Raw genomic sequence first — 19,549 nt, 5'->3', positions numbered from 1 at the left:
GCTATAAAACCAACAGCTCCAAATCCAAAATATTCCCTCTTAAACCTGCTACAGAATGCCCAGCCAATACTTACGACCTGAAATGGTCTCCTGCACAGATACGTTATCTGGGTATAGTTGTGTCCAGGGACAGAAGAGTCCTTATACACCGACAACCATGACCAACTCTTGCCATCACCTATTGTTAAACTGCAAATATGTGGTACGCTCCCCATCTCCCTATGCTGGCGGATTGCAGTTCTGAAGATGGTGGTTCTCCCCAAACTCCTCCCTTTGGAAATATTCTGATCTGGCCAGGCAGGGTGTTTTTTTGCTTGCCTCCAATCCGCGGCCACGTTGTCCAGGGGGGCCCTGAGGATAAAATGGGATATACTGGTTAAACCGTACAGTATGGGGGGTATCGCGGCACCGGACTTTGAAATTTATTACCTGGTGGCACAAGCCCAGTTCGCCAAGCACTGGTATGACCCATTTGACAATGCACCACACATCCCGATAGAGCGATACACAGCGTCACCAACCGAACTCCGATCCATCCTATTTAAAACATGACAGGGATTCAGCAAGTTCGACCCAATCAGTGTCACTGTCCATGCCTGGTCCTTGAGCTTAAAAAAACTACAGGTAGAGGCACTGCATGACTCGGAAGCCTCACTATGGAATTTCCCCAGAATCTCGCCCTCATTTGATTGTGATCTGCAGAAGACCTGGGATCCCAATAGGGAGATAGAAATGCAGGACATGTTTCCGAATGGAAAGTATGTGACCCTTGAATTTGTTGACAGTCGTAGGAGCTCAACTCAGAATACTCCAATATCATCGCATGAAAGCAGCGTTCAGCGCTAGATGGCCACTATTCCCGGATGAACCGCCATCTCATGAATGCATTAGTGTCGTGACCTCTGGGACCGGATCTGGCATATCCGTGATGTATGCTATGATACAATCACACTCCCATTCCTTGAATAGAATTAAAGCCCCCTGGGGGGCAGACATGGGTGTGAAGATTAAACGCCAGCCTCCGCTTGATGTAAGTTAAGATTCTGAATAAATTGCTTTACACACCGGCCAAGATGGCCAAGTTCTCAGAAAACTGTACTGGGGAATGTCAGAAATGTGGGTACCAAAATGCTGACTTGTTTCATGTGTACTGGGCCTGCCCACTGATTGCGGGGTTCTGGAGGGAGGTGGCTGAGTTCATGGAGGGGATAACTCTGGTTCCTGCATCTCTCACCCCCCAGAAATATCTGTTTGGGGACATTGGGAAAGTGGCAGAAATCAGGAGATTGTTTAATGTGTCTTGTATGATAGCGAAAAAATGTATACTACAAAACTGGACAAGTTAAGCACAACGTGTTGATCACTTTCTCAAAGAATTGACGTTTGTTAATGAATGCGAGGAACAATATGTTATGACATTACCCAGGACTAGTCACCCTAAAGACATTTGGGGCCCTTTTAGAATGTACTTGGGTGACAAAAAGGTTCACTGCCACCACCCATTTAAGGTAAGTTGGTCCTGGCTACATAAATGTGACCTTTTAAAATGAGAATGGGGATACATGTTATCTCCCCAGCACTCCACATACATAGATTGATATTTTATTTGTATCACACTCATAAGTGTTTTACAGCGCGACGAGATAAGGGAGGGGAACAAAAACAACGATCCTACTAGGCCCAGTGACATTGAGAATGCCCAAGTGCAGGAGGAGAGGGAAGGGAGAAAGGGCAGGGGGAGGTGGAAAGTGCTGAGCAAAGGGTGAGGGGCGGGGGGTGCTTGTCTCACCCAAGAAAATGTTTTTGTGTAAGAATTACTGCAGTCTAACTGGTGAGGACTCCACAAGACTTAGATTCTTGGTATTAGGTAACCCGCCTTTTAATATAAACCTGTACCACACAAGTTGGTAGTGTGACTGAGCAGCTAGGCTTATCTCAAGAGGGAGCTGTACAGTTGAAATCCAGTAGGTGCAAGTAGCCAAGTAACACACACACTTAGTTATACATTCATATTTATTTATAATATACACAAGGTTTAAATAAGAATTCTTGAATAAGCGTCATCTACTAGTAACATTCAATCAAAGTTGGATCAAAAGACAGTAAAAGTTGGTAAATACTTTTCTTATGCCAACACATGTTCCAGCACAATGAGTGACTTCAGTAAAGGTCAGTATTGCACTTATTGTCATTTATTAAGTTGTAAAGGAAGGAAAGGTTAGAATAGGATTTTGAACAGACTTTCAACAGTCTGTAAATTACAAACTCCTAAACTGAGGTAGGTAAAGTTTTATCCCAGCAATAATGGTTTCAACAATTATAACCTATGAGGGAACAAGTACTACCAAAGCCAGTAGGTTTAGAGAAGTGCCTTTAAGGAACTAGGACAGCCAAAGTTGATGGACAAAGTCAATAGTTCTGATGCACTTCTTAGATAAAGTATTGATAAAGTTAGTAAGTTCAGACGAAATCACAGTAATTCAAGTCGGCTAACTTGTATAAGTTGTTAGGCCAGTGCTGGGTAGTTGAGATCAACTCCAAAAAGTACTTCGCGAGATAGGAAGAACAACTTGTGGCTAAAAGGTGAACACCCCAAGCCCCACAGTACCTGTGATTCGGAGAAAAATGTTCCAGCTCGATTCCTCCTTGCTACAACTTGGCAGACCCTTGTTCCTGGGCCTTGGTAGTGGTGATGAAAGGGAGGACGTCTGGCAGGCTCATGCAGCAGTATTCGGAAGAGGGACTCCTCGGCAATGGATTTCCTTGGTTTCAGCGGCACTTCCGTGTTTTGGCGCCTTTTCCTCTGCATCCAATGAAGAATGAAAACCCTGGTTGGAAGAAACTTGCTCCCTCGGTTCTGGACTCTGGTGAGGGGACTCTGGATCAAGATTTCCTGCTTCTGTAGGGTCCTCTAGACGCCAATGAAGATTTGTACAGATTGGAACTTTGCAAGACAATGCACACAGCAATGGTCATAGGACCCCTGGCATTGGGCTTCTATAGCTCTGGTGAGGCACAGCAGGGGGTTGCGCCAAATGGAAGCTTGTCTTGAGGCTAGTTGGTCCCACCAGCCTAAGAGAGGAAGTCGTCCCGTATGGTTCTTCCCAGCTACAGGGCTTCACTAGGCTCTTCGCAATCCAGGAGGGTGCTACTGGCATCTCGTTGCGTCGTCGTCTTGGGATGTTCCTCTCCAGTGGTCGACTCTGCCTCTAGTCCCAAAAACCTTGCTTTTTAAATGCGATTACCCAGTGATTCACAGCCAAGGCTGTCAATCGCACAGCAGTTAGGACAGCCAGCCTACCTCACTTCCTGCTTTTCCAGATACAATGGAATCCGTAAGTTCACCCCCGCCCCCCAAAAAGCACTCCATGTACTTGGGTGTGTGCTGGTCCCACAAATAAGGTAGGTAAGACGGGGGATCATCTTACCATTTTTTGGACTGGTAGTTCACCCAAGAAAATGTATTTAAACATTTAGCGAAGTCCCAGGGACTTATCAGTCGCACTGCACCTATGGTGCTGTGTGTCACTATACAAAAAGCAGATGCCTATGGAGTTTGTCATGCTCCATATAACAGTAAAACACACAAATCCTAATTGGGGAAACCCACAGGAGGGAGTGAGAAAAAGGTCCCACTCCGCAGTAAAAATCACAAGCCCCAGGTCCAGCAAAAGATCTGGGGGTATTTAAAGGTTGAAGGGAATTGGCACAGAAGTGAAACTTCTCCCTAACAAATGTAAAAGGAATCCAAAGATCCTTTCTATCCTTGGGAGCTGTAGTTCTCACGAGGTTAGCCAGAATAGGCACTTATTGCCAAAACAGTTGTCAGAGGATAACTTTTAAAAGACACTATGGAAAGTCTTATAAATGATACCCATAAAGAGAGTAAAAGATTCTGTGTGGAAAAAGGTTCCCACTCAAAAATATAAGGAAAGAAAACTAGCAGTAAAAGCAAAATGTTCTCGGGTTGACACAGGTCAGGAAGTTTTATCATTGCTATGAAAATCTTAACTAACAGAGCTGAATCTGATGAGGAAGAGAAGACTCCTGTAACAGATTCCAGCGACCAGAGATGCCTGCTGTATTACTGCTGCTGTGCTGACCCTTCTTCCATTCGACAGGAGTCCCGAAGACAACCACTCCAACCCTTAGGCCGTTGGGACCAATCAGTCTTGAGACCTGCATTTGGAGCCATCCCATTACGAGTTGCAACCTACCTTGGCTGCAAACCACCAATACCCTGGGACCTCGAGGCCGATTGCTGTGCATCGTCCTCCGGTGAACAAATCACCTTGAAACTTCACTAGACTCCTGCTGGACCTCCAGAAGAAAGATTCCACTCCTTGCAGTCCCCTCACCAGAGTTCTGGACTGAGATAGCGAGACAAATCGATCAGACACCTTTCTTCATCTGGTACCTTGAAAAGGGCATCAAATCTAGAGCTGCGAGAAGCAGAGGAATTCTTTCTTTGGATCTTTTACTCTTGACTGCTTCTGCATGATCCCTTCCACTGTCTTTTGTTTTGTCACGAAGAATCCATGGACTGGGTCCTGTGCTGCGGCAACTTCTTCACTGCTGGAGTACTGTGTGGCTTGCGGTCATACTTAAAGTCTGTGTCGCTAGGGTGGCATTTCGTGTAGTTGGGAGTGCACCCATACCGCTCACCCAGGCTTAACGCTGGAGCGCATGCAGGGGGCCTTCCACAAAGGCCCTGAACACTTATACCAACTCTAAAGGTCGTTACTTAAAGGAATCCTCTGGAACTCTGACTTTTCCTACAGTTTGTGCCTTATCCTGTTCTGCCTACAGTTGTGCCCCTTAGACCATCAGGGTCCCCCTGCTTCCTCTGAGAACACTTATGCCGTAAATTTGGGAAGGACTGCTAAAGTATAAGGCCTCTGCGAAGAAATTATACCAAGTGTTTAAAAGTACTTACTTGATGTGTTGGTGCTGTTACTAAATATTCCTGAAATAGAATAGCTTACAAGTGTTAGTTATTACTTGCCTGTGAATCGTTTACAGCCAGTCTGAAAAGTATTAAGTTATTTACTTATCTTTGAATTGTGTTCCACTATTCTTAAAAGTAATGTTGGTGTAGGTGTATTATTCCTGAAACTGGATAAGTAACATACTTTACTACCAATAGGGTCTGCTTACCTTGAATTGCATACCGCCATTCTAAAACTCCATTAATATTGATTTACACTGCTTGACTGCATACTGCTATTCTAAATGTGTTGTATGCTTTGGTTTACTTGCCAGAAGTAGTGATTGTTTTTTATATTGTGTTTGACTTATAGCACTTACCTTTCTAAAGCATTCTCTTTGCCTGTGTATGTTAAGTTAATCAGCATTTGTCTAGTGCCTTTGACCATTGGTATGGTCTCAATGCTCTGAAAGATTGAACGCCATCGGGGACCAGAGTCCAGGTCAATGGAGATAGTCATAGCAGTAAATGGAGCGTGTGTGCACTCTGTAGGTGTGCAGCTAGGCCTAATTGATGATGTGGCAGGAGATAGCAGCATTGTGGCTTGTGGTAATACTTACCTAAAGTCTGTCGCTAGGGTGGCGTTTCGTGTAGTTGGAGTGCACCCATACCGCTCACCCAGGCCTAACGCTGGAACGCATGCAGGGTTATACCAACTCTAAAGGCTGTTACTTAAAGAAATCCTCTGGAACTCTGACTTTCCTACAGTTGTAGGTGCTGAGCGCAGGCGGGTAAGTGGGAGGTATGTGCAATTATCCGTGGGTTGGAAGAGGCCTCCCTCTTCCTGATTGCCTTGCTATGCCTACTGAATTGACTATGCTACGCTTTATAGGCATCTGGTCTGTCAGGAACCCCAAGTCTTAGCTGTATCTGCAATACATGGCCGTACCTTCCCAGACCTAGTGCTTCATTTATGTGGAGTGCTGGGGGGGGGGGGTTACACTTAGTAGCCCCTTCTGTAGCATGGGGTCTGGCATGAATTCACATGCTCATGAATGTTCCCCGTCAGGCCGGGAATCCTCAGTAAAAGAAAGTTTCACTTTATCTTACAGACTGTGTTCCTCCTCTAAACCAATCACTGAGCTCTGGGTCATGCTGCCCCAGCCAATGACTGCCCTCTCCTAAGCCCCTCCTGTGGCAGCCATCTTCAGATTTTTATTGTATGTTAAAGTGTTGGGAGTCCTCGAGATTTGTTGCGCGAGCAATTCTAAATTTTCTCTTTTTGTTCGAGAAAGTCTTTTTTTTGTCATCGAACCTGTGTGCTCTTTCTCTGCATCGGCTGGCCTCTCCTGCAGACACCTGCTGACACTTTCTGGAGCCACCTCTGTTGGAGCCGCCCTTTGCCTTGGGGCCCTTAGCCACTGGGGCTGCCGGGCAGAGGGCTGCCCAGATAGGTCGAGGATAAGGAATGATTGGCCAATCAGGGCCATGGGGAGGGCGGATGAGGAGGGGAAAACTATGCGGCTGCAATCAGGCAGCAACAGGGGCCTGGGGGCTCACATTTAAAATGGGCATACTTAAAATGGCGGTCTAGGAGGGTCAAAGGCACTTTCCTACTCAACTGCACTGCCAGAATGGAAAATGAAAGTGAAGCTTCCTTTTCAAGCTCTTTTCCAGCTGCAAACCTGTTTGTAAAGGGCACACTCCTTCAGTTCCTGCTACTGTCTACACCCGGACCACCGAGAGGGGGTTGCGATATCTGACTTTGGTTCAGCAAGAGAACCATGAAAGATCGTTGCGGTAGATTGGCGGCATGACTCAGCGCCAAGGCCTCTATCCTGTTTCCCAAGCGGGGGCATGCCTCACCCAGGAACGGCCGGTCCATGGAGCGAGATTCGAAGTCCTTTGAGGGTGCCCCATCTGTGGGGGCCCAAGACGAGGACAAGCACTGCGAGTCTCTCCGTTGGGGTCGCTGCTCAAGCGGGTCCCGCAATGGGCAGTGCACATTCAACCTCGTCATCTGCCTCCATCTCCAGCCATCGATCCAGCTCCTCCTCAAAGCGGAAATCCGCCAACTGCTCGAGAAGCCCAAGAAGCAGGAAAGGGCGGCAGACCTTCTGAAAAAGACGCAGGAAAAATCGTTTATGATCGAGATGTTAGCGGCCACCATCTCGAAGGCCAAATAGACTGACCCAGTCAAGGTAGGCCTGGCTGTGCCCAGTGTCCCTGCCACAAGGTGGGAAGCCTCTGCTGGGCCCTTGGAGAGGACACCGGAAAAGAGTATGCTGGAGCGAAGCCCGAATCTGAATTCTCAGGAAGCAAGTGGGGTGTGGGGTGAGCAGTCCTCGGGTCGAGTCTCACTCCACGAGACTGATGTTTCTTCCATGGATGAGGACCAGGACTCATACATGATCCATGAGCACGTGGGGAATGTAGGAATTGATGGCAGAAATGGGGACGACAACGACGGAAATGCTCGTGACGCAGGGATTAGTAAGCCTGCCGAACCGGCTCCAAGAGATGTATCGCTGGACATGCTCTTGATCCTGCACACGTTGGTGTCAGAAATTCAGAAGAGGATGCCTGACTCCGGATCAACCTCCGTCACTCATCAGGGCCTCATCAACCCCCACACCCCCCACACCCTGCTCCTTCCCCTCTGAGGGACCAGGACACTGGAACGGACACAGCAACAATGATGGATGACATTGTCACTGTTAGGCAAGATTGTAATGCAGTACCCTTTGGGTGCACAACAACCCTGACCACCTGGCAATAGGAACCCAACCTTTGGTATAAGTCTGTACTATACAAGTTGGTAGTGTGGTCAGCGGCCAGGCTATCTCAAGAGGGGCCAATGTGAGCTGTAGCAGAGTTGCGCAGAGATTCACAGTGACAAGTATTCAAATACACACATTTCTTGAATAAACAATTTATCAGTTCTTTAGAATAAGCCTTCTTCAGAAGGGAGCGCTTTAAAAGCCACACACAAACTCAAATTACTCACTTAGTTCTAAATCGGTAAAGACCCTTTTGGGATGGCCCACAATCACAATCTACCCCCACAGGTGACTTCAATAGCTAGGGTGCTGGGGATATTAATATTTTATTGCAGCATTTAGAAGATTGTTAGGAATTGGTCAAAGGAAAAGGTTATTAGAACACACGAGATCACAAATATTCTTAAGCAGGCAAATACTTTTGGATCCCCTAAGCAGTCTCATTCAATATAATGGGTTAAGCCAAAGTCAATGGGCAAAAGTCTATATGAGCTGAAGCACTTCTGGTAGGTAAGTAGAAAAGTCTTTGCACAATGTTTTTAGAAGTCTTTGAATAAAAGCATCACTGTAGGGCCACAAGCTGTTTAGACATCTGAGCAGTAGAAGATGCAAGCAACTCTACAATAGGAGTTAATTTCGCTCAGACTTTACAATACCTATGGATTGAAGCAAAAGTGCAGCAAATGACTCCTGTTCCTTTGCAGCTCTGCAGATCTCACTGTTCCTGGGCCTCAGTCGTGGGGACAAGAGGGGGGACTCCTGCACTACAATGGTACGGTCACTGCTCGCAACCTTCAAACAAGTGGCACCTCAGTGTTTTAGCTCCTTGCGACTACCGCAAATAGCAACACTGCGATTCCTGGCTGTCGAGATGGACTTTCCTTGCTTCTGGGGTCCCACACTCGAGGGGGCTCGGGCTCAGGCAATCCTGCTTCCTGGGAGTCGAGGGGATCTTCCTGGAGCTCTTTGCCAACTTAAAAGCAACGCACACAATCTGGTGTTCCTCGCCCTGGCTATTTGGTTTCCAGCAGCAACTCTGTGGAAATTCAACCAGCTCAGAGAAGATGTCCTGGTGGCTTACTTTGGAGTTGATTGGTCCCATCAAATCAAGCGAGAAGTCATCCTTGCAGGAGCTTCTCTGTCGATACAAATTTGGAGTTTCAGCACAGCAGCAGGGCTTCACCGGGCAAACCAATGGTCCAGCAGTTGAAGCAGGCGTCCTCTTCGAATTCTACTTCAGTTCCTTCGTCCAGTGGTCGACTCTTGCCTTCCAAGCCAAAAGCCTTGCCTTTTATTCAGGTTTCTCCCATTCATTCCAGCCTAGGACAGTCAGCCGGCCAATCACCGGAGAGTTTATTTGGGTCTCCTGGGAGACGAAGCACAGGGAGTTTCGGGCATCTCCCTCACTTCCTGCCCCCGCCAGACACCCTGCAGCCAGAGGCGGGCTTCACTCGTGAATTCTGCCAAAGGCAAAGTAAACAAAGGGACCAAACCTGGTTTGATGCACAGAGTAAATCTCAAAGGACCTTTCCACAAGGAAGTGGCAAAAAAACGACCAGGGCCTTTTTGACAAAAATGGCACCCTTGGGTGCTTTACTGCAGCTGCAAACCCAGCCCGCGGTAAATGCACACCACGGTAAATGCACACCATTATAGTTATAAGTAAACCACTGCCACCAGCCATTCAGTGAGGAAAGGGTAACATAAAAAATGTTAGGTGAGAAGCTAGACAAAGGGGATTAAAAGTAGCCCCTCCAGAAGCCTATTGTAAGAGTGTTTGCTGGGTCTAGAAAGTTCCAGGCAGAGGGCCTTGCAGGACAAATGGTTTCAAGATTGTGGGTCAACTTGGAGAGATCAATTATTTAGTGCACTTGGGCAATCCCAAGGAGGCCCCTAGGTCTATCACACTAAACGTCTGTAGCCTTGTTTCCAGACCAGAACTAGGAGCTTTGCTTCTAGCCTCCGATCAAGAGAGTGAGCTTCTCCCTGAACTCCGCAAGGGACAACCATCAGATGAGACAGTTGAAGGAGTAAAACTCTCTTCGGGCTTGACTGCAATAACAGGAGTGCAAGGCTCTGTTGAATCATTTAGCCTCCATGTTTTTGCTGACACCAGGCTTGACCCCTCGGGGCCAGCATGATATTGTCACTGGTGACCGTCTCCCTGTCAAAAGCAGGGGTTACAGAATGTCAGAACCCATATACAGGAAGAGGTCAAGAAGATGCTTGATCTTGGGGTGTTAGAGCCATCTACAAGTTCCTGGGCTAATCCAGTAGTACTAGTGCCAAAAGCAGGATCCAAAGTGTTGAGATTCTGTGTGGACTATAGAGCTCTTAATGCAGTCGCCACCACTGATGCCCATCCTTTACCAAGGACAGATGAGCTGGTAGACAAACTTGGTTCAGCCAAGTTCCTCAGTACATTTGACTTGACCTCAGGCTATTGGCAAATAGTTCTGACAGACCATGCCAAGGAGAAGACTGCATTGTCACCCCAGGAAGCCTCTATCAATTTACAGTTATACCTTTTAGACTCAGAAATGCACCTGCTACATTTCAGACGATGGTGAATCCAGTTTTGAATTGGTAAGAGGACATCTGCATGGCATGCTTGGATGACATTGCAGTGTTCAGCCCCACTTGCGAAGAGCATCTTCACCACCTAGGATGTGTTTTGCAGGCCCTGGAACAGGACCATCTCACCATAAAGTCTAATAAATGTCATGTTGGTCAGAGTAAAGTGGTCTACCTTGGACATGAGGTAGGAAGAGGTTAAATGAGTCCATTGCCTAGCAAGGTACAAGCTGTACAAGAAATGGCCACTGTTGGGCAAGAATTGATGTAGTAACCCTGTGGGAGACTACACAACCCTTGACCACTTGGTATTGGGTAACCGACCTATTGGTATAGGCCTGTGCTACACAAGTTGGTAGTGAGGCTAAGCAGCCAGGCTTATCTCGAGGGGTGAATGTGAGCTGTAGCAATGAAATCCACAAAGTAGCCAAGTAACACTTCCTTGTTGGCACAGAAATTTGATTTCTCCCTAACAGGCGGCCAGCCCAGTGGTTAAGGCTCACCTTTAGAGGTTGTCAATGTTTCCTCAGTGCACAGGCCTCATCCAGTCTGGGACTTCAATGTGGTTCTGGCGGCTTTGCAAAGCAAGCCTTTCCAGCCATTTTCACGTATTTCGGGGCCAAAATTCTCAGAGGATCAGGATACAACCAAGGCCTAGGTTCCTATGGCAACAAATAAGGACTAGCCTTTCAGGGCTATCCACGAGGACAACGTCAAGGTTGTGGTAATGGCGGCAGGGGCACCCCACCTCAGAGCAAGTTATATTCTGCTCCAGGTACCCTCCCATGCATCTCCAGTAGGACGACGCATTCTCAACTTCACCCACGCATGGGATGGTATCACCTCAAACAGATGGGTGCTGTCCACAATAGCAGGGGGCTACTGCATAAAACTTCAACGTCCTTGCGACCACCCCCGAGACAAAAGGTCCACTCAGAGGAACATCAGCAGATCCTTCTAGAAGAAATAACAGCGCTTCTATTAAAGGACGCCATATATGTGGTCCCAGCCAACCAGATAAACAGTGGTATTTATTCAACTTACTTCCTTGTGCCAAAAAAGATCTAACTATTCACCCAGTATTATATTTGAAGCCTGCGAACAAGTATGTCAAGCCACAAAAGTTCTGCATGACTATGCTACAAGAGGTAATCCTGCTTCTAAAAAAGGGATTACATGGCAACTATGGACATGAAGGATGCTTATTTTCATATTTCAATGTTAGCACCACACAGGTTTCTTGCGTTTCAAGATAGCGAACCAGCACTACCAATTCAAGGTGCTGCCCTTCGGAATAGCCTCAGCTCCAAAGCTATTCACCAAGGTACTGGCGGTGGGGGCAGCGCACCTGCGTAGGGATGCAAACCAATGTACCCTTACTTGGACGACTGGCTCATAACAGGGGAATCGCCTCTGATTTGCAGACAAAACATCCAAACAACTAACAACTTCCTCTTTCAATTGGGCTTCTCAATCAACGAGAAAAAATCGAGCACTTCCAAACAGTTCCTAGGAGCTATCCTAAACACAGAGGAAGGAATTGGTCTTTCCCTCAGAGGAGACAATAAGGAATTTGTTAACACAAATACCACATTATCAGGCCGGCCGCCAGATAAGGGTACGCAAAGCAATGCGTTTAACAGGTATGATGGCATGTTGTATATTCTTGGTTCCCCACGCTCGCTTGCGTATGCGTCCCATACAGGAGTGGTTGGCAAAACAATGGTCTCGGGCAAGCGGTCAGTGGGACGATCTAGTGGTTGTTTTGCCAACACTGGTACAAAATCTTCGCTGGTGGGTGAGAGAGAGAGAGAGAATCTAACGAAAGGGAAACCTTTTTACGATCCAGAGGTACAGGCGGTTGTCACAACAGATGCCTCACTGGCAGGGTGGGGGGGGGGCTCACTACCTTCACCACACAGCTCAGGGTCTGTGGTCTCGCACTGTAGCTCAAAACCACAGCAATCTGCTGGAACCTCTGGCAGTATTCAAAGCTCTTCAGGCATTCGAACCCTATTTAACAAACCTATCGGTGCAGATCCTAAAAGACAGCATCACAGCAATGTTTTATATCAACAAACGGGGGGGGGGGGTACACATTCTCCAAATCTGTCCAGACTTGCACAGAAAATTGGAAATGAGCACTCAGACCGAAGATGTTCCTGTCAGCACATGTTCCAGGGGAACTCAACTCGCTAGCAGACTCATTGAGCAGAGATCCCCCTACCAGAAAAACACGAGTGACGTCTGCACGAAGAGATCGTAGCAACCTCTTCTCGCAATGGGGTTTCCCAACCATAGACTATTTACCACAAGCGGAAACAGTCAATGCCCAAACTTTGTGTCCAGGTTCCCCCAGCCAGGCTCCAAGGGGAACACCCTATGGATGAACTGGTCAGGGAAAATTCCTTCCCCCCCAACACCTCTCATGAGGAAGGTGGTGAACAAAATACACAAGGAACCGATGGCGCTTATCCTAGTTTCTCCTATGTGGGCAAGACAACCATGGTATCCACATCTGCACAACCTGGCGATGTGCAATCCCATCAAACTCCCGTGCCCGTACGGCCTACTCACCCAGCACGAGGGACTAACATTGCACCTGCGCTCAATTAACTTGGCAGCATGGCTCCTGCGGTCATAGAGTTTGGACATCTCAACCTGCTACAGAGATGCATGGATATCTTGAAAGAATCAAGAAAACCAAACACTAGGCACTGTTACTTTGACAAATGGAGGAGATTCGTAATTTATTGCCAGGCTAAACAGATCAACCCCATAGAATGTACTCCATCCCACATTCCAACTTCTGCTCCATTTGCTAGATGCAGGGTTAGGATTTTACTCCATAAAAGTCCACCTGGCAGCTTTGTCAGCCTACATGACCTCTCATAATAAGGTCTCATGGTGGAGAGTACCGGTCATCAAAGCATTAATGGAAGGAGTAAAGGGACTCCACCCTCCAATTTCTAACCCGCCGCAAGGGTGGGACCTCAATGTGGTACTCGCTAAGCTCATGGGACCCCCTTTCAAGCATATGCACAAGTGTAGTCTCAAACACCTGACTTATAAAACTGCCTTCTTTGTGGCTATCACTTCCATAAGAAAGGTTAGTGAAATCCAAGCATTGTCAGTGCAGGATCCTTTCTTTGTTGTACATGGGCAAGCTGGTTTTATGTACTCACCCTAGGTTCTCACCTAAATCTCCAAATTTCATGTAAACCAGTCAATTGAGCTACCAGCTTTCTTCCAAGAACCCAACAGCTTCACTGAGGTAAAACTCCACACACTAGATGTGAAGAGAGCGGTCCTCTACTACGTAGACAAAACCAGACCGCTAAGGAAAACAGATCAATTGTTTGTCTCCATAGCGTCAGGCAGGGAATGTGACCGCATTTATAAGAATGCAATCCGTAGGTGGATAGTCAGATGTGCTATTCCCTATCAGATAAAACACTGCCTTTTACGCGCAGGGCTCACTCCACAAGAGGTGCAGGAGCCACTCTGGCTTTCATTGCAAATGTCCCTTAGACAGTATTTGCAAGGCAGCTGCATGGAGCGCTGTACATACCTTCACTCAGCACTACTGCATTGACACTCATTCCAAGACGGATACACAGGTGGGACAAGTGGTTCTAAGACATTTATTCGCTCCTGAACCTTCTCACATACCACCTCCTTCTTCCACTGCTCGCTAATCTATGCACAGCATGTGATCTAAGCAGATTCCACAAGCCTCAGAAGGGATACATTACTCACCGTAATCCTATTTCTGATGCTTGTATCTGCTTGTATTCACATGCGACTCACCCTTCCTCTCCTCGGAGTGAAGGCACAGGGATGCTTATGAGCTTGTCTGATACGTATCTGATTGGTTACATCTGTACTCGCGCTACATCATGTCAGAAAAATGACAATCTGAGGGACCTTGACGTGTGAGGGATCATGGGTACAGTGGACGTCACACTAGGGATAGTATTACTGTCTTGCCCTGTCGACGTCCCTTTTTGAGTTTCGAAAACTGTAATACTCTGCAGCTTTCACTAGATGTCGGCCTATGCACAGCATGTGAATCTAAGCAGATACAAGCATCAGAAATATGATTACGGTGAGTAATGTATCCCATATATATGATATGGCATTTATAACACGCCTATACACAAGTGTTTCAAGGTGCAAATCAAGAGATCTGCCTGCCGGTGTTCTTCCCGAATCGGCAGTCTAAAGCAGAGAGGGCACAGCATTCCTTGGACTGGGTCCTTAAGTTTTATCCCCCCTGGCAAATTCCTTCAGTAAGTTTGAGGTATTGTTTGACTTTTGGGGGCTCTTTAACCCCGCTCTCAGGCTTCCAAGGCTTCCATCGCCCATGGGATGGTTCAGGCCATTTTGGGGGCGTACACCGCCATGGGAAAACCTATTCCTGGGGGGGGGGGGGGGGGGGGGGGGGTCATGTGGTCAGAGCTAAGGCCATGGCCTTTGCATTTGAGACATGCTTCTTGGGATGTCATCAGCAAGGCAGGTACCTGGGCCTCTCTGTCGCCCTTCTGTTATGTTTGGCATTAATATAGTGCTCTATATATCATTGGTATGACCGTGGTCCAGGTCAGTTGAGAGAAAAGGGAATCATAGGGTGCTTGGGTGCACTCAATATGTGAGCAGCTGATGCGATTGCCTGGTGGTAGCTGCATCCTAACATTAGGTGCGGTGGTATTGAGAGATCAGTTGAATGTGTACAGTCTGAAAGTTGGTCTCTGAGACTGGATTCTGGCGGCATTAGGGCTGTGTAGGACGCATGTGTGCAGCTAGGCCGATTTGCTTATTGTTTTTGTATTTTTTGGAGGGGTATACCTGCCTTCTAGCAAGATGTTGTGTTATATGGAGTCTTGTTCGTATGTGAGCAGCTGGGCAGAATTAATCGAGGGGTGTAGCTGTGCTCTATCGTCTGTTGGTGTAGAGAGTGAGCATAGTGATGGGAGAGGTGAGTATCTGGAGTGGATTTTTTATACTTACGAGCCCACTGTTCCGGATTACATGTACGCGTTTCGTGATGGCTGCGCTCGGAGAAGATGGCACAGGAGGGAGCTAGGCATGTGTAGTAGACTCAGGAAGCGGATAGTCAGCAGTTATAGATCTAGCGCTTGCAGGACGCAATGGTTGTCATCTATGATAAAAATTTCCTGATTCTGTCTTGGTGACTTATTAGTTGTTTTCAGTGATGTAATTTGCTCGTCATCTCCTCAAACATTTGTCCGCAGGGTATCAGCAGCCCTAGGTGGTCTTAATCGTGTTTATGGAAAGAGCCAGGTTTTTAGATCTTTGCGGAAGGCAATGTAGTCTTGGGTGTGTTGAATGTGTGGGGGGAGTGAGTTCCACAGAGTTGGAACCAAGGTTGAGAAGTTGGATCCTCCCATCCTGGCTGAATTGGTGGTTGGAATCACTAGTAAGAGCCTGTTGGGATAGGTGATGTAAAATGCTTTTAAGGGAGTTTGAGCTGGCAGTGGCAGGATTTTGATTCATTATTGATCTGACTGGAGAGGGTTAGGCCTGAGTCCATAGTGCAGCCAAGGATTTTGACTATTGTGGAGGGAGGGGCACCAAGGGGTTTGGGGGGGGGGCATGGGTTTTGTTGCGGGAGAAGGGCAGTAATGTCACACCATAATTTCAGTTTTGTCTGGGTTCAGAAGGAGGTGGTTTTGTCATCAATCGCTCAGTATCACTGAGGCAAGCTTCAAAGTCGGGATGTGGGTTGGTGCTTGTTTTGGGAATTTTTGGGATAATTTGGGTGTCGTCGGCTTAGTTGTAACAGGAGAGGTTGCGGACGCTGACAATTCCTGGTAGGAAGGACAGATGGAGGTTGAAAAGGAGAGCAGAGAGGCAGGCGCCTTGGGGTACTCCAGTGTTCACAGGGCGAGCAGTTGACAGAAGAGGAGGGGAAGGCGATTTGTTTCCTTTTGCTGAGGAAAGAGGCAATCCATTTGAGGCCCGAGCCATGGATTTCTAGGGAGTGGAGGCGGTAAAGGGGAATAGAATGGTTAACAGTGTCAAAGGCTGCTGACAGATCATGGAGAATCAAGTCTTTGTAACCTTCAGTCTACAGTGACCTAGAGATCATCCCAGATCGAGATCTGAGTGGTGGTCTGTTCCATGGTGCGGTCTGAAGCCTGATTGTGCAGGGTTGAGTATTTTGTTGGATTCTACTAAGCAGTTGAGCTGTGAGTATGCAGCCCGGTCAATGAGTTTCGTGAGAAATCTGGTGTTGGAGATCGGTCTGTAATTGTTAGGGTCGAGGGATGCATTATTTTAGAAGCGGTTCGACATGCACTATTTATAGGCTTCTGGAAAGGTGCCAGAGGTGAGGGTGGTTTACTATGGACTTTGCATGTTCTCCTGCGCAAGTAGAGGATATTGCTTTCAGAAGAGGCTGGGCAGGGGTCGAGAGGGGGGGCAGGGTTTGGAGATCTGCTGCCGGATAGTAGACCTAGGAACTTGTCTCTAGAGATGGGTTGAAAAAAGTCAAAGGTTGGCATTGTGGTCGTAGGGGGCAACTGGATCGGGCGTGTAGATGTAGGGCAGGAGGCGAGGGTGGCGAGTTTGGTGTTAAGGATTGCCATCCTGTCAAGTGTGGTGTCATAGAAATGTAGCGAGAGGGTGGTTTGGGCCGAGGTGCAAGTAGGTTTCACGATTTCGGAGATGGTCTTGTTGAGTTCTTTGGAGCCAACGGTGAAGCTGGAGGGCCTGGCGACGCCAGGTGGCGTGCTTCTGTGTGGGTTCAGTGTTTTGTGCCGGCCAGGGCTCTGTGGCACTCCAAAGGCTTTTGTTCCAGCAGTCAGTCACGTCTGCTCCAGACGGGCGGGTAGATCCCTGCCAGGCCTGCGGGGGCAGTTGGAACACCCTCTTTGCTGCTGACAGATGCGGAATACTTAGTTACTTGCTGGGGGAGTGAGAAAGCCCCCCCCCCCCCCCCATTGCTTCTGCGGGCTGATTCATGGAAGAGGGGATCGAAGCTGCATTTCCTCCGTACTTTGCAGGGCACGTCCACCATTTTGCAGTGTGTCACAGCTGAGGTTACCGGCTACCTGCTGCGTGCAGGCTGCTGCCAGCGCGTTAAGGGCTCAGCTTCTCACCAAACAGCCCCCAGGTGCTCTGATCACCGGCAATGCCTTCATTTGCTGAAAGTATACGTGGGAACCGCTGATTGTTAAAGCAAAGGCGGGCTTCGCACGGAGGCCATTAATGGAGCCGCTGCATGGATGGCGCTCCAAGCAGGTGGTGCTGTGGGAGGAGGGGCTGGTGTGTGGATAGAGAAAGGGATGGCAGTGGTCTGTCCAGATGAGCGGTTTGGGACTGGATGTAGAGACGAGGTCATGAGAGCTGAAGATCGCATCAAGGGTGTGATCACCTGAGTGAGTTGGACCAATGGTATGTCGGGAGAGGTTGAGTGCATCAAGACTTTTGACCAGAGGTTGGGTCTTGGGGTCTTGGGGTTGTTGGTCATATCGAACCAGATATTGAAATCTCCCAATAGTGTGATAGGGTGATTTACCTGAAGGGTAGCTATTGAGTCAGATTGTTGGCAAAATGTCTGTCATATCCAGGGGGTCTGTATATGAGCAGGAAGCTGTGAGTGTTGATGGTAGCAAGAGTTTTACTACAAGGGATTCACGGGTAGCGTTGCAAGTCTGGGCTTCAACCACTGAGACAGAGAAATGAGGTTTGTGGAGTATTGCCACTCCGCCACCTCTGGGAGGTCTGTTGTGGGCGATAAGCGAGTAGCCGGGTCGGAAGGCCTCGTGCGCAACTGGTGCAAAGTCGGCGGAGATCCTGGTTTCATTGATAAAATGAGGTTATGATTGTCGGAGGATAGGAGGCAAAAGATGCAGTGTGTTTCTTGCTATGGAGCGGGCATTGAAAAAGATGCATGCGACTTCATGAGGGGAGTTGTTTTTCATGACTCATTGCTGTGAGTTGCCTGGTGGACATGGGTGCCCAGTGAGATGGGAGGTGTGGTAGGATCGGTCTGGGTGGTTGATTGACTGAGGGGTGATAATGGGAGTCTGGATGCATGTACATTTTGAGGATCGGGTGAGTTGGTTAGATCGATGGGTAGCGGGAAGAGAAGGTGGGCAGTGGTAGGTATGCGAGAGACGTGGTGGGAAGGATCGGGGGAGGGTAGTGAGTGGTGCACTTGTGGTATGAGGGGTTAGGCGAGTTGTTTGTGGTTCGATACTGGAGGGGGCTGTGTTTATGTGTACTGGGTGAAAAGTCTAGAACAAGGGGGTGGAGACTGGGGGAGAGGAGTGTGATGGTAGGGCTGGGACAGAATGGGGAGGGTGGACCGATGGAGAAGTGGTGAGCTATGGAGAGTCGAGTGAGAGGGTAGGTCACTCGTTTTGTGGGTTTAGGTGCCAGAGGAGTGAGAGGGTAGGAGGGACAGGGGGAAAGGAGGATGAAGCGACGGTTTTAGTAAGGGTGAGCTGTGCTACTTTCAGAGAAGGCAAAGGGTTAGTAGAGGGAGGTCTGTGGGTGGGGGTCGGTTAGGAGCTCAGGGAGAGTGAATCGCAGGTGAAGATGGGATGGGGAGCAGACTGCTGAGTTTGTGGGGTGTGGTTGTTCTTGAGGGATCGCACTGTCAGGGTGACTCCGGCTTTTCGGAGAGTGAGGGCAGTGTTGGGGGTGAGGAAGTGTGGGACTGAGGTGGGGGCGTGGATGGAGGTGTTGGTAGAGGGATTACGATGCTGGAGTGACACAGAGCTCTGCACGAGTGGGTGTGTGGTGGTGCGGGTGTCGGATGGGGATTGGCAATGGCAGTGAGCGCAGAGATGGCGCGGTAGTGGCAGGGGACACATGATTGGAACACCAGAGAGCTCCTCTGGCTTGTGAGTTTGAGATTGCGTGGGGTGTATGGGTGAGGGAGTGTGGGGTTGTTGCCAATATATGCTTGGGGGAAGATGGATATGTTCTGGTGGGTGGAGGTGTGTGGGTTGAGGGTTTGAGGCATGCTGTGTTTGGCTAACCAGAGTGCTCCTCTGATGGAGGTGGAATGATGATTGCGCAGTGGGTCAGTGTTCGGGGGCAGGGGTCGTAGGTGTCGACCTGATGTGGGCTATAGGGGGGGTTCATGAAGTTAGGTGCTAGGGCGGAGGTTATGCGCTGGGAGGCGTGAATTGTGGGGGTGGGTATGGTGCACAAAGGGCGGGAATGAGGAGGGGGGTCGGAGAGGTGGCGATTGTTGATGTGGTATCGCCATCTGGGAGGTGAAGTCAATAAT

The 19,549-nt window shown here is 48.4% G+C and overlaps 1 protein-coding gene across 6 annotated transcripts in view; it reads left to right on the top strand.

Moving 5' to 3' along the window:
* SRSF11 (serine and arginine rich splicing factor 11) overlaps positions 1–19,549 on the top strand; it is a 285,307-nt gene that overhangs the window by 253,234 nt on the left and 12,524 nt on the right. The window lies entirely within an intron of this gene.

Source organism: Ambystoma mexicanum, chromosome 1q, assembly GCF_040938575.1.
Source record: "Ambystoma mexicanum isolate Mex_15411 chromosome 1q, UKY_AmexF1_1, whole genome shotgun sequence".
NCBI classification, from domain to species: domain Eukaryota; kingdom Metazoa; phylum Chordata; class Amphibia; order Caudata; family Ambystomatidae; genus Ambystoma; species Ambystoma mexicanum.
This window is presented reverse-complemented; position numbering and strand designations above follow the sequence as displayed.